The sequence below is a fragment of the Bombyx mori genome, chromosome 6 (assembly GCF_030269925.1).
Source record: "Bombyx mori chromosome 6, ASM3026992v2".
NCBI lineage: Eukaryota > Metazoa > Arthropoda > Insecta > Lepidoptera > Bombycidae > Bombyx > Bombyx mori.
The window spans coordinates 8,064,477-8,078,692 of record NC_085112.1 but is presented as its reverse complement, the minus strand read 5'-3'; the positions used below and the strand labels follow the sequence as shown (position 1 = coordinate 8,078,692).

General features: G+C 36.2%; 3 long non-coding RNA genes across 3 annotated transcripts; all 3 read right to left on the bottom strand.

The window, feature by feature from the left end:
- Positions 1-223: 223 nt before the first annotated feature.
- LOC134199048 (uncharacterized) lies at positions 224-3,809 on the bottom strand. Its single transcript, XR_009973382.1, has 2 exons — positions 3,379-3,809; positions 224-2,381 (listed from the first exon to the last, which is right to left on the bottom strand). It is a non-coding gene; the product is annotated as an uncharacterized LOC134199048 (long non-coding RNA).
- A 1,819-nt stretch (positions 3,810-5,628) lies between these two features.
- On the bottom strand, positions 5,629-9,041 carry LOC110386327 (uncharacterized). The gene is made up of 2 exons (XR_002431526.3): positions 7,130-9,041; positions 5,629-6,924 (listed from the first exon to the last, which is right to left on the bottom strand). It is a non-coding gene; the product is annotated as an uncharacterized LOC110386327 (long non-coding RNA).
- A 1,624-nt stretch (positions 9,042-10,665) lies between these two features.
- Positions 10,666-12,785, bottom strand: LOC134199051 (uncharacterized). Its single transcript, XR_009973385.1, has 2 exons — positions 12,460-12,785; positions 10,666-11,797 (listed from the first exon to the last, which is right to left on the bottom strand). It is a non-coding gene; the product is annotated as an uncharacterized LOC134199051 (long non-coding RNA).
- Between the last annotated feature and the right edge of the window lie 1,431 nt (positions 12,786-14,216).

Here is a 14,216-nt window from a genome sequence, read left to right as displayed (position 1 = left end):
AATATGTGAGCATTTAAGCCACTAAATCATGTAGGTCTTGAGAAACATTTTTTTGTTGTTCTTTGGCGTGTTTATCGGGAAATAATATTTCCTACAAAACTGTATGCTATGCCAGTGCAGTTAAATGTTAATGCGTGAAGTGCCTAATCTATACTGTATTGATAGAGCCACCGAGCGCTTTCCGTTATTCAAACATTTTACTTATTATTGTTACTATAATTTCAGAATGGGTTGCAATATCTCGTGTCGACCCTGTTGCTGTTGCTGCATTCCGTGCCTTTGCTGCGATTGTTGCGGTGATCCTCCGCAGCGGACCACCGTGATACACCATCACCACCCTTCACCGAATCAACCAGCCGTTATCATCAACCAACCACCACCTCCATACAGATAGATATATACTGAATATGTGATTAGTTTCCTCAAAATTTAACGCGATGTAGAACCAAATATTTTAAATTTAAGTTAAAATACGCTACTGGTTTTCATATAAAAAATATTACCATTATGCATTTCAGTTTATAAGACTATAATGTGAGGGACGCGACAGACGGAACAAAATTCATTTCAATACTAAGGTTATTTATTTACATTATTTGGTTACATTTAGTTTACAGGGACATTATAGAAGTATTTATTTATATTTTCATATAATTAACTATAATCTGATATCGAGAGAACGTAGCAATTCCATTGATGGACATTATTAAGTCCAATATTAATTTAGTAAAATATTGAAATTAAATCTATGATGTATTTATTTTAAGAGTACCGAAACTTATGCGATATTAAGAATTACAGTTTAATTAAAAATGTATATAAATGGATAATGCTGTTTATTATTTCAGTCAAGCTAGTTTTCTTAGATAGGAATAATCTTGTCAATTTCTTTTTGAAACTTAATCGTTAATAATTAATTTGTTAATTTCTTTTTATGTTCTTTCTTTTTCTTTCTTTGTATCTATTTCATCTTATTTAATTTTACACGATAATTTTTCATACAAACGAGTACTTACAGACTCAAAGAGGCTTTGAAATCATTACCTACATATCATTCATGTTTATGCTGTTTTAAAAGAAAATAATAAACAATATAGAAATTATATCCATAAACTTTTATTTGTTGAATAATAGTAATAAAGTTTTAATATTATATTTTTACATTTCAAACGATTCTTGACCTGAAATAGAATATGCATTCCATGTTTTTCTTCAAACGGGGTCGAAGAAAGAAATACCCTTGGATGGGTATAGTCATATATTAAGTGTATAATCTATGGGTATAGTGACCATTATTTTTGTATGAAAAAACAGGAGAAGGAGCATTATAGTATAGGTTACTTTTTTATATGACGTTTAGCGATAGATGTCACTATGATGTTTCTAAGATGACTAGTCTACTTTATCGGTAAAACTTTATGTGTTTTATGCTTAAGGTTCGTCCAAAGTTAATGTACACAAAATATTTTTTCTAAACGATTATTTGCGAGTGCCATTATTACACATTTAAACAATTTTTTTTCATACAAATATTAAACTTTAGTATAATTTAAAATTCAATGAAAAACAGTACAAATAGAAGTCGTCGTGGCCTAACGGATAAGACGTCCGGTGCATTCGTGTTGAGCGATGCACCGGTGTTCGAATCTCAGGCGGGTACCAATTTTTCTAATGAAAAACAAATGTTCACGATTGACTTCCACGGTGAAGGAATAACATCGTGTAATAAAAATTAAACCCGCAAAATTATAATTTGCGTAATTACTGGTGGTAGGACCTCTTGTGAGTCCGCGCGGGTCGGTACTATTTCTGCCGTGAAGCAGTAATGCGTTTCGGTTTGAAGGGTGGGGCAGCCGTTGTAACTATACTTGAGACCTTAGAACTTATATCTCAAGGTGGGTGGCGCATTTACGTTGCGGATGTCTATGGGCTCCAGTAACCATTTAACACTAGGTGGGCTGTGAGCTCGTCCACCAAACTATATACAGCAATAAAAAAAAAAAAGGCATTTATGGTTTACGTACTGTATGCCATAAACGGTACAAATGGTCACCGTATTTATAGATAAATAAGGTCTTAACCTTAGACGAAAGTAAATCTATACTGTAATTTTGTCTTCATTCCACATACAGCTTTACTATTAATAGTCTTAAACTGACATTGCAGGACTGTTTCTCGTCAAACCCGTCGCTTACTACGAAGGGTTCGGTGAGTAAAGTAACCCATAGACGCAGCCCACCGAGTCTCGCCGGATCTTCTCAGTGGGTCGCGTTTCCGATCCGGTGGTAGATTCGGCGAAGCGCTGCTCTTGCTAGGGCTAGTGTTAGCAACGCCCCTAGGTTAGAACTCCGAGAGTGTGTCGTTATAGTGTCGTTAATGGTCTGTAAACGCAATAGAAAACATCCATTTGACTGACTCGGTGTTGCAGTGGTTAGTGCTTCTAACCGTTGCGTCGAGGATCGTGGGTTAAATTCAAACACAGGGCAAACTTTCGTGCTATGAACAGATTTGTTGGCCCTTTGTCTCGGTGTTGATTATTTATTTAAGCATATATTTACGTTTTACGAATTTCGTATGATATTAACATAAACAGGTCTCCTTATATGTAGGAAATGCGCGTGGGCTTTTCAACTTTCCAGATTGTTAAGGAGCCTTTGTACTGCCGATTATGGTAGAACGCATAGGTAAAAAACGAATCGATATACTATCCATGCGAAACATTGACCTCACATCTCAATAAGAAACTGGGAGTTATGTTGCGACCACTACCACAACCCAACGTTTACAACGCCGGAGTTTATTTGAGTGTTAGGGAAGGTTGGATTTTAGTACCACGGATGATAGCATGACTGCACCCATAACAACCTTTCTATAGGATTATTGACGTCATTGTATGGTAGGCATTGACGCAAAGTCTTTTATTTAGTACCGAAAAACACAGCGAGGATTTACATCCTCATACCTACATACCACGAATAACAAAATTGCGTAATACTGAGTATTTTTCAGTATTATCCGCTTAAATTTTTGATGACTAATGAAAATTTCCTGTTTCAAACATTTTGATAAACGTCACAACTTGCACTTTATGACTAATATGTAGATAAGCAGCACTGTAAGCTGATATAAGCTCTTGGATCTCTATCAATCGAATTTCGAAATTTGGATGCCGAACGCTAAATTAATTTTTATGTTATTAGCCATTCGTTTTATAACGTAGTAGTAATTAAATGTACTAGTGGTCCCGCAGTAGTCGAAATTCGACTATAATTAATCGAAATTATAAGTTTCAACATTATTATAGTTCTATTGTTACAGATTTCGCTAAGACTACACTATAGACAAATACTCGTAATATTAAAGATAAACAATACTAACCTATTCTCAATTCGACTACAGCCTTGCGATTCTCTAAAAGTCAAACAAGAACTCGCATCTCACTACGAAATTCTCCATCACTTCGCATTCGCAATAGAATGACCTTGAATTGGCATTCTGTAAACACTAATCTTAATTACCCTGCCTCGAGCGAAGTGAAGTGACAACGAAGTTTGTTTATACTACTACTAGGGATAGCCGTTAACACGCAAATGTAAATCGAAGCTTACCGGTTTCAGTTTTTCGTTGTATTTATAAGCATTCTGTAAGAAAATACCATGAATTTAAGCTTTGGTGTTAAAGCCACATCTAATTTAACTAAAAAGAAAATTAAAAGTCATATATTTATGATATTAATTGTAATTTCTGGCTGCACGCTAAGTTCCTTTGCGTGCACTAGCGAATACCAGAATTAAAAAACAAAATTTTAATTGTTTTCAAAACAATCTCGAGCGGTCGGAAGTTTTTATTTTACTTTTTCTAGATTTTTTGTTACTTTGCGAGTGAATTTAACGTTAAATAAAAATTATGAGGTAAGTAAAAGTTAGTTTTCAGGCTATCAATGGTTCATCCATTTGTTTTTTAATCTAAAATTTCAATATATTACCAACAGATTTAACGAGCGTTCTTCTCATCCGACATTGGTGCAAATAGAGGCATTGATAGACGTTTTGGATTAAAAGCTAGCGAAACAAAAGGTTTAATCGTATCTCAACATGTTCAATAAGAGAACAAGAATATTAAAAAAATATAGGAACTAAATTCTCTTGTCAGATATGATCCATTCCCGGTGAGATATTTAGGACATGTTAACATTTATTTATTTATTTTATTTATTTATTTATGTACACACAGAAAACAAGACACAGTACAGAGTAATAGGAAAATTATGTACAAAGGCACTGCTTATTTCTTTGAGAAATCTCTTCCAGCAGACCTGCGAGAGGATAATGAGAATAATAATAAAATGTGATAAGTGTGTGTAGAACAAATAACACATAACTAAAATAACAAATACAACATGAGAATTATAGCACATACACATAGCAAATATTATAAGTAACACAGTAACACTCGTATATGCGAAGAGTATAGAACCATGATCATTCGGTTGATGATAGATAAAATTATCATAAAAAATAACATCTATTTATGTATGATAAATCTATCTTCTACGTTTTTATTGATATTCTATTTTAACAGGGAATATCGGTAATTTATCTGTATCTCAAATTCACCAATAACAAAAAAAATATATTGAATTAAATAAATCAAATCATGAACAATTTAGGTATTGCAAGTTGGATTGATGTTGTTGGAATGTTTTTATTGATGCAGAGGTGACTGTATTTATGGTAAAGGGTGTGCATATTGGTACAGAGGTGGCAGGCAGTTCCAGAGTATTTACTAAACTGACACTATGTAGGCTAAAGGCTGCATACTCCGTTTAAAATAAATGAACAAAATTTAGGCATAACCCATTTTATTATATTTAAGGAACTACAACAGATTGAAAATAATAATCCACGTCATCAGAATATTGTAAGGAGAATTTATTGCCAACTCGGAAAATGTATCAGTATTGGAACAATCCCAAACATACAGGTATGTATGTTATACCTAATTATCTTAAATAAATACCTAAACAAAACTTGCATTTTAAAAATTAATATTTATTGGCTTTTTAGCATTGCATCAAGAATCACCTATTTTGCAGTCATCCTCCCCTAACTAAATGCAAGTGACTTCTACTTATTGTGATTCTACTACTAGTAGCTCCAGCCACAGTAGGTCTCATGTTAGTCAAGAGATTGGGTTGTTAGGTAAGTGTTTATTCAGGTCAAAGTACCTATTCATTGAACAACCATATTAGGGACATTGATTTGTGCATAATGCTGTTACTTGTTAATAAAAACCTTTTCTTGTATGTATTCTAAACATTGTATTTTAACTAACCTTGTTTTTAAATAAATTTATTTTTTTCAGCACCTCAACACCTGACCTGCTATTTCACCACTTTTCAATGAAAAGCAGAGTGTACTCAAATTACAACAAATTACACAGTACCAGGATATATAACTTAAACAACCATGGGGGAATAAATAGTCAACAGTCTGCAAGAAGGATGAACTGTTGGTGGAATTAGCATATGCAGCTAGGAATTTTAAACCTGTATTTCCACACATTACTGATGCAAACAAATTTCAAAATTATTGTATATAACTATTGAATAAAACTATAATAAAACTATTTTTATAAATCATTAATTTATATTTGAAGTTGCTTCACACTATAAGTAAGCTAATTAGTAGAATTTAACAAAGTAATTCAACATGACCACCATAATGTAAATGTAATCTCATAATCTGAGATTATGGGAACTGGCAGCTCTGCACAATTGCAAATGTGCAAAACACAACACGCAACAGCTATTTTTGCTACCTTATCAGGGTGATAAATTGGCACCCTATGGATCAGCAAACACCTGAATCTACTCTTTAACAGAACTATTGTTCTTTTCACTGAGTTACAGGCAGTGGAATGAAGGTGGTGCTACAAAGCTTCAGGAGTATCTCTCTCCGTATTAGCATTAGCTAGCCATTATTAGCAGGTATTAGCTAGCATAGCATTATCGCCTATTTCTGAAGCAGTAATGCGTTTCGGTTTGAAGGGTGGCGCAGCCGTTGTAACTATACTGAGACCTTCGAATTTATATCTCAACGTTGGTGGCGCATTTACGTTGTAGATGTCTACGGGCTCCAGTAACCACTTAACACCAGGTGGGCTGTGAGCTCGTCTAACCATTTAGATGGTGAAATGAAAAAAAAATTAGCAAAAGGTGTCATAAGGTTGGAACGTTGAGCATATACAGAAAGACCGAAAAGATGTTAAATAATTATAATGGTCATTACTTGCTGTCATTGACTAATCTTTAGTAGATTTTATTTTGTAACTGAATAAAGTTTATTTAATATTATAAATACTAAATTTCACAATAACTTTACTTAAAGCAATATACACAATTCAATTTAACTGAAATGAATACAATCTGAATACATAGTTCATAATACACATTTCGTTTATGGATTACATGTCATCAGAATTTCGAAAAATATTAATGGCTTTACAAATTGTACATTTTCTGGCATGATAGCCTTTGTGACAGTAAAACCATTTTTTATTGGTAGCAGGTCTTTTTAAGGCCACCAACGTCCCATCAATACACCCAACAACCAAAGTGATTTTAATTTTTTTACAAAAACTGCAATATTTTGCATTAGATTGGTACTTTTTTATGAAGAAAAAAAATATTTATTTAGTTTAAACCACCTTCTTCTTTTTTCTTCAGTTTTCCTTCAACTTTTGCCATTCTTGAGCATTCTGCGGGAATCTTAAATATTTATATATAGTTGCTGGGTTGTTCAGAGCCTCCACAACCTCAGATATACACTGGGATATCTGGGACAAATATGTTCTTATATTTTCTTTTATGATTTTTTTGGTAACTTCATTTGCCCAAATAAACAAGGTGCACAGTAACTGAAACTAAGAAATAATCATTATACAATATACATAGTTATTAGAGAATCTAATTTGTATTCTTTCAAGATATTTTTGGTAGATTAGTTTAGTGGTATTGTTTTACAATAATGGGAGAGTTGGATATAAACAAATGAGCAAACTTTAATAATATGTTTTAAAGTACCTATTTTGTACATAAAGACACAATCTTACCACATGGAATACCTACCTTTAGAAGAGTTGAAAGTCCTTTTCAATGGCTTTTAGTGGTCTTCGTCAAAGGGTGTAATTCACACCCTAACTGGTTCATATGATCCTTCGACAATCTATACACTTTCTTTATACTTTTACATAGTCGTCATCTCAAGTTAAAAGTGATAAATTGTGAATTTCGTAGGCTTGTCGACACATTTCACGCTGATCCGTAGCGTCAGCCTTTTCAACAATGTTTTCAATAAAAACATACGCTCCAAAAAATATCGATGAAGAATAAAGTTATTTTAAAGTGCAATTTTGTTAATTAATAGTATTTTTTTAATAATTAACAGCGGTTTATAACGTTTTCGTATATTCTCACTCACAACAAACACTTAAAACACTAACTTTTGATTTGACAAATAAAATGATTTTGCGATGCGAAGTTCTTGCCGAAATTCGACGTGATTTACACTACAGAATGCCGTTTCAAACGTCAACTCATACATTTTAGTAAAAAAAACTCACGTTTGCTAGTTCAATTCACCCGCGAGGGGCGCTAGTGTAGATTCGGCACTGCAATGAAATTTACAGTACGACCGACGTAACTTGGCGAGTCTGAATATAGCCGCAGGTCCACTTTCGCGCATGTACACTTGTAAAAAAAAGTGTTATTAGCATTCATTTTTTTAAATCAAAATACGAATTAAAATTTCCATATACAGGGACCAAGTACAAATAAAATGAATATCAAAACACTATGAGAGAGAAAGCTATAAAAATAACGTAATAAATTAAAGAGAGGTAATAAAAAAATAATAAATTAAGACAGAAAGCGGTAAAAATAACGTAATTAAATTAATTCGAAAGTAAGCCCGAACACTGCCTTCAGTTGCGATCCGCTGTACTGTGCGTTGCGATACACCAGATCGTTAGCAACTCTAAATAAAACTGTCAACATCTTTTACGCCTTCTTCTTTTTCTTTTTAAAAAAAAAACAAAAATTATGTTTGTCGGCCGTCGATTTAAAACACTATTATGCTTTGGTGGCATCTTTGTTAACGAATAGTATAAATGCCAAGGGACACTCAATACTAAAACAAATTTAAACACAAACAATCTTAAAACTAAACAAAACACTGAGCACTAAACAAAAACAGTATAATAATAACAAATCAATGAAAACTTTTGTAGCCGCCCGTACTCAAGACAGAGATAGCGACACGAACACGACACTAATGCTAGCGTGTGAGTGAGACACATTACCGCATACCGAGAATTACCGAATTTATACGATGTCAAGAAAAGGGATGTCCAATATGCGTGTTTGAGGATGTTGTTTAATCGATTTTTTTTCAAATTGATTAAAATTTATATAAAAATATATATTTATATTCCATTTTATAGGAGGTTTAAAATATTCACGAACAGTCCCTATTGTAGTAGTTGTTGATAAATAACTGATATTCAACTAAATCGTGTCTTTCAACCAAGAAAATAAAGTGTTATTAGTTTTTTTTTTTATTAAAGATGAAGTCTCGTTTACTAACGACAACATTCAATATGTTTGTAAATCTATTTCATTCATTATCTCATATAAACAAAAATCAATAAATTCCAAACCGATAAAAATCGATTGTGATATTTGATTGAATAAAGGGACGATTGTGTTTACATAGAGTCAATCCCTAGCCTAGACCTCCGCCCCGCGCACGTTGCTCATACCACCATTTGGTTCCTAAAAACGTTTGTGCGCAGCCTTCTGCGCGAAGTTCGGGCTCGCCAAGTTACGTCGGTCGTATTGTACAGAATGCCAATTTGAAAACTCACACCAAATTCACGTGCGAGTTTGTTAAACAACGCTTACAGAATCGCACGGCAGACTTTAAGCAATAACAAAAGTTTGACAATAAACAAAGAGTATATGTGTGTGTGTCAAATACATGGTAGAGTGTGTAATGTTTTCTTTATTGATTTAATGTATGATTAATCCATAATTTTTTTTAAATATTAGAATTCTGCACTTCTTCCTTATATTCTCTATATATGTGAAAAATTTCATACTCCTCCTAATTTTTGTAGAAAGGGGTACAAAGTTTTTACTTCACGTATTAATATAGATATAGATGCCGACACGAGTACCCTATACAAATTGGAAGTACCTTTACTTTATATTTTTTTGCATTCGTCATTCTCCTATACCGAAATACCAAGAAATGAGATTTTCAAGAAGATAATTAATGGTTTTGTATTGATATTTATATCAAGACGTACCTAACTCCTTCAACTATTGATGTCGATCAACTTACCAGCCTACCAAAAGCTTACCAACAACTTATAATAATATGATGAAGTAACAGCCAAAACATTTTTACTGGTAACCAGCTATGGGCACCAATGGCTCGAAGGCACAGTACTGCCTATTTCTACCGTGGTGCAGATATACTTTCCGACTTTTGATTTAATGATTTCTTTCATAATATCGAAGTGGCGGCGTTCAGGTTGGTCAGTAAGGCTTAATGCTTGTTCATGCTAATGAAAAACACTTATTATTTGCTGCAAAGACGTGTTCGACTGTTTAACCTGAAAATGTATCTGTATAGTGTAAACTTAATGCTCTGTACTTTACTGTAAGTTTAAGGCCAGTCAAAGGAATTTAGTGCAGGAGCGTCAAACTCATTCCTTATCTGTTCCACATAATACTTGGAACCTTGATTAATGTGAGATACCATTGTTTTTATCGTATTAACGAATCGATAAATAAATACTAAAGCTGTTTTCACATCGAAATTTAAGAGTGAACCTAACCTATGAAATTCAATATTATTTATTGAAATTTTAGCTAAATTCTATTTCAATAGGTACGTGCAACGATATTGTTTGTTGCACCGAAGTCAACGGTTTTATTTCATTTGTGTTTTTGATTATCAAAATTTCCGGAAAACACATTATGATAATTTATTTACGAAATAGAGGAATAATTACGACCGCAATAAATAAGTTCTAAAATATTGTATTTAGTGTATTCAAGCCTTTAGATCATCCATTTGATAGTTTATCAAAAGTAGATAATAATATGACGGCGACTCTACGACGAATACTGAAAAAAATTGTTGATATTATATTCAGCTAATCTACTAGAACCGGCGCCGGCGTACACTTTAGTTGCGTGCAATCGCACATTTCAAATATTCACGAATAAGGACTTACACGATCATGTGAGTTAAAAATTTAATTTATTGTACGAATAAATTATTTTGAGTATCCGAAACGTAATGTGTGTTTTGTGATTATTAAACCACCAATTAGACGGACGCTACTTAATTATTGAAGGGTTTTTTAAAAGAAATTCCAATATATCGATTAAGACAAGCCCGTGCGGGTGGGGATCCGGCGTTTTTCTACTGTGGAAAAAAAAAGACAAGCGAATACAATTATCTTTTGGTAATAAATAAAATTTAAACTTGTTTATTGACGTTGTCGACCATTTTCATCTTCCTGTTTCATAGTAATACATAGTTTCATGTTGACTGTTAACCGTAATGGTACATTAAATATTTCGAATTCCAGATCGAAATGGGTGCCTGCAGCAGTTGTTGTGAGTCGTCGGATAATGGTGTAAACGTAGTCGATAATCCCGGCCAAGCCTGGGAACATCCTTCTTCTGTTAATGTTGTGGACGGACCTCCTAGCGGTCCTACTTTTAGATAACATTAACATTACCTATCCTCGATAGTAAAGTTTTTACAGTTTTCATGTTTTCTAATTTAACATTTCGATTTGTAAATCATATTAATCATAGATGTCTCAGCGACTATCATTGATCGAAAAATTGTAGTCGAGTCCTCAAGAAGAATATCGAATTACTGAATAAGGATCCGCATAGAAGCGATGTTCGTAAACAGCAGATACGACTTTATTGTTCTGATTCGAGATCTTCATTGGCAGCTGCAAACAAGATTTTGTAAATTTATCCATCGTCATGCTGGCAACTTTTAAGCAATGCTGTTATATCTGTCAAGCTTCCGTTGATTCCGAAACACGTCTAACATGCCCTCTCGATCCTGTTTCAGATACATTTAATTATAGGCAATTGTTATTATAATTTTGTTTTTATTGTATACGTTTACCATTATGCTTTTTTGTACCGTGTAAATAAACAAAATACATAAAAAATAACGCTTGATTCTTTTATTTTTTTTATTTAGGTATTTGTAAAAACTGTGATGTCTCAAGATACAATTGAAATCTGTCAAGCTGTCAAACCTAACATAAATATAGATATAAAAATGTCATTGGTGTGAATCTGGTGTGTGTAATTACATAATATAAAATCGATATGAATAATATTCAAAATTTAGAATTGTGCAAATCCTCAAACAAATAACAAAATAGACAAGTTCTTCAAAAAGTAGACATAGCTGATATTGTTTTGACAACGACTAAAAGTGGACGTGCTACATATATATGTATATCTATCTATATTTTATTGCTTACACGGGTGAACGAGTTCATGGCCCGCCTGGTCTTATGGATTTCCGAAGCTCAGAGACATTAAGAGCGGCAATACCGCCACCCAACCTATTTTTTTCTTTTTTTTCTCTCCTACCTATGCTGATAGCTTTGAGAAGCTATTTCAGCTTCTCCTTGACGCGTAGGTGAGCTCACGGGCCTCAAACCGGGAGTGTTGCTGACACTGGACCTAGAAAGAGCAGTGTTTGGCTGAATCTACCACCGGATCGGAAACGCGACCCACTGAGAAGATCAGGCGAGAAACTCAGTGAGCTGTGTCTATGGGTTAATTCACTTGTCGAGCCTGTCGTCGCTTGCGACGGCTTCGATGAGGACGATTATCGATGCTTGACTGCTAGTGGTACATAAAAGTTAATGGATCGGGAGGATCCGTAATGACGTGTTTAGGGCGACGTCGACTGTTTACCATTCCCATACCATACCACAGGATCGGGTATGGACACCCTTAGACATGAGCTCTAAGTCTCAGTTCTACATTAGACGATTGCTCCAACATTGCTAAATTGGAACACGTTAATGTTACATGGTACAAACAAGCAGAGTGGTGGCCTTTTACTGGTCGTAAGGCATCTTGCAGGCCCGCAACGGGTCGCAAGTGAGACTTAGAACTCATGTCTCAAGGCTGTGGACGGCATTTACGTTGTAGACGTACCTATTTGGGCTCCGGTAAGCACTTCACACCAAGTGGGCCGTGAGCTTTTCTACATAAATGAAAGCAAAAAAAACAATTGTTTTTATAGACGTGAATGAGTTGTCTCCCGTATAAATGTGGTCGGAGTATGTATGCGTCGTCCGGACGCGTAGCGTAATGTGTTAAAGGTAAGTAAGTACCTGAGTAGGCGTCGACGGTGTTCGGCTAATAAATTAAATACGACACCTTGCACACCAATTAAATGTTTATTCAATTATACTTAGTCCACACGAAAATACAACACAGTCTATATTATTAAAATTATGAAGAATTGAAGGTTACGAGCACAGATAGATATTCAGTTTATAAACAGTACACAGAAGACACTTTACACTTTACGACAATACTACTACGATAAACACAAAGAAAGCGTGTTATCAAAGTTGAGGCAAAAGCTTCGAAAACAATAAACAGTATTCAATAAGCGATAGCGACGTGCGTTCAGTCCGAGGTAAGTTTCGACTGGGGGCGTGGCTAGCCGCGATCAGCTGCGCAAGAGTATATTTTCCAGCTACCCGCGACATTCCGTTCAAGCGCGCGTGTCCACAGCGCGAACGAACAGGCGACCAGCTGATTGACGCGGTACGATAAATTGTCGTGTGTGTATGTCTGTTTTAAATGTAATGTAGTAATAATATATTAATAGATATGTTATATGTGTGAATGTATACTCTGTGTGTGGGGGTTGATTGCTTCCCGCTTCCGTAGGTTTAACCCGCGATTCCCTACAAGTGACCCCTGGGTGGTGCAAAACGGGAGCCGAACACATAATCGGTGGTAGGACTTGTCCGACTGGCTGGCGACCACCCTCCAACTAGAGTCCGCCGCCAAATAGCCTAGCTGTGTTCCGGCGTGTGGGTTGGAGAGCCAGTTTTATTCCTTCCCTTTCCTCTTCCTTGTTCGGGGTGAATCTTGATGATGCCTGGAACATGCGGAGCAGACGTGCGTGCGAGCTCGCGGGACGTGATTGTTTGACGGGGGTATAGGGAGACCCAGTGAAACGGTGTTCGCCGCCGCCCGCCGGTCAGTTGGGGACCTGAACCCGGGTGTCTCTACTAAACTCCGCCCCGGGAAGCTGTCCCGCCAACCGGTGTAAAATCCTGCCGTGCGGTCGTCGTGCCGGAGTCGGAGACCGGAGTGGATCCCGGCGATCGCACGCAGGGTGGACTGGGGGCCCTTCCATGCCCTGCGTCAGTCTCTCACGCAACCCGTGGTCGAGCACGTACTGTGTTCCGCGCTTTATTCAGGTATCGTCATGATTTCGCTTCGAACTTCCTACCCCACCCATTCCCACTCTCCAAAAAAAAAAAAAAATCAAACATGACTGTACAAAAAAGGAAAAGGGTTTTATCGGCGATGCCCCATTCCACATTTAATGTGGATTTCAGCAATGTAAGGGGCCTACACAGCAACCTCGACGCCGTACACCACCATCTTGAGACGGCGCAGCCTGCCCTCCTTTTTCTGACGGAGACGCAGATATCTGCTCCGGATGATACTTCGTACCTTGAATACCCCGGCTACGTATTGGAGCACAACTTCCTGCGTAAAGCCGGGGTGTGTGTATTCGTCCGGGCTGATGTCTGTTGTCGCCGTCTACGAGGCCTCGAACAACGGGACCTGTCCCTCTTGTGGCTGCGCGTAGACCATGGGGGTTGTACCCGAGTCTACGCGTGCCTGTACAGGTCCCAGAGCAGTGATGCAGGTTCAGCTCTGATAGAGCATGTGCAAGAGGGGACTAGCCGCGTGCTTGAGCAGTACCCATCTGCGGAGGTGGTGGTTCTTGGAGATTTTAACGCTCACCACCAAGAGTGGTTGGGGTCCAGAACCACTGACCTCCCGGGTCGGGCTGCCTACGATTTCGCCCTGGCCTACGGCCTCTCCCAGCTGGTGACAC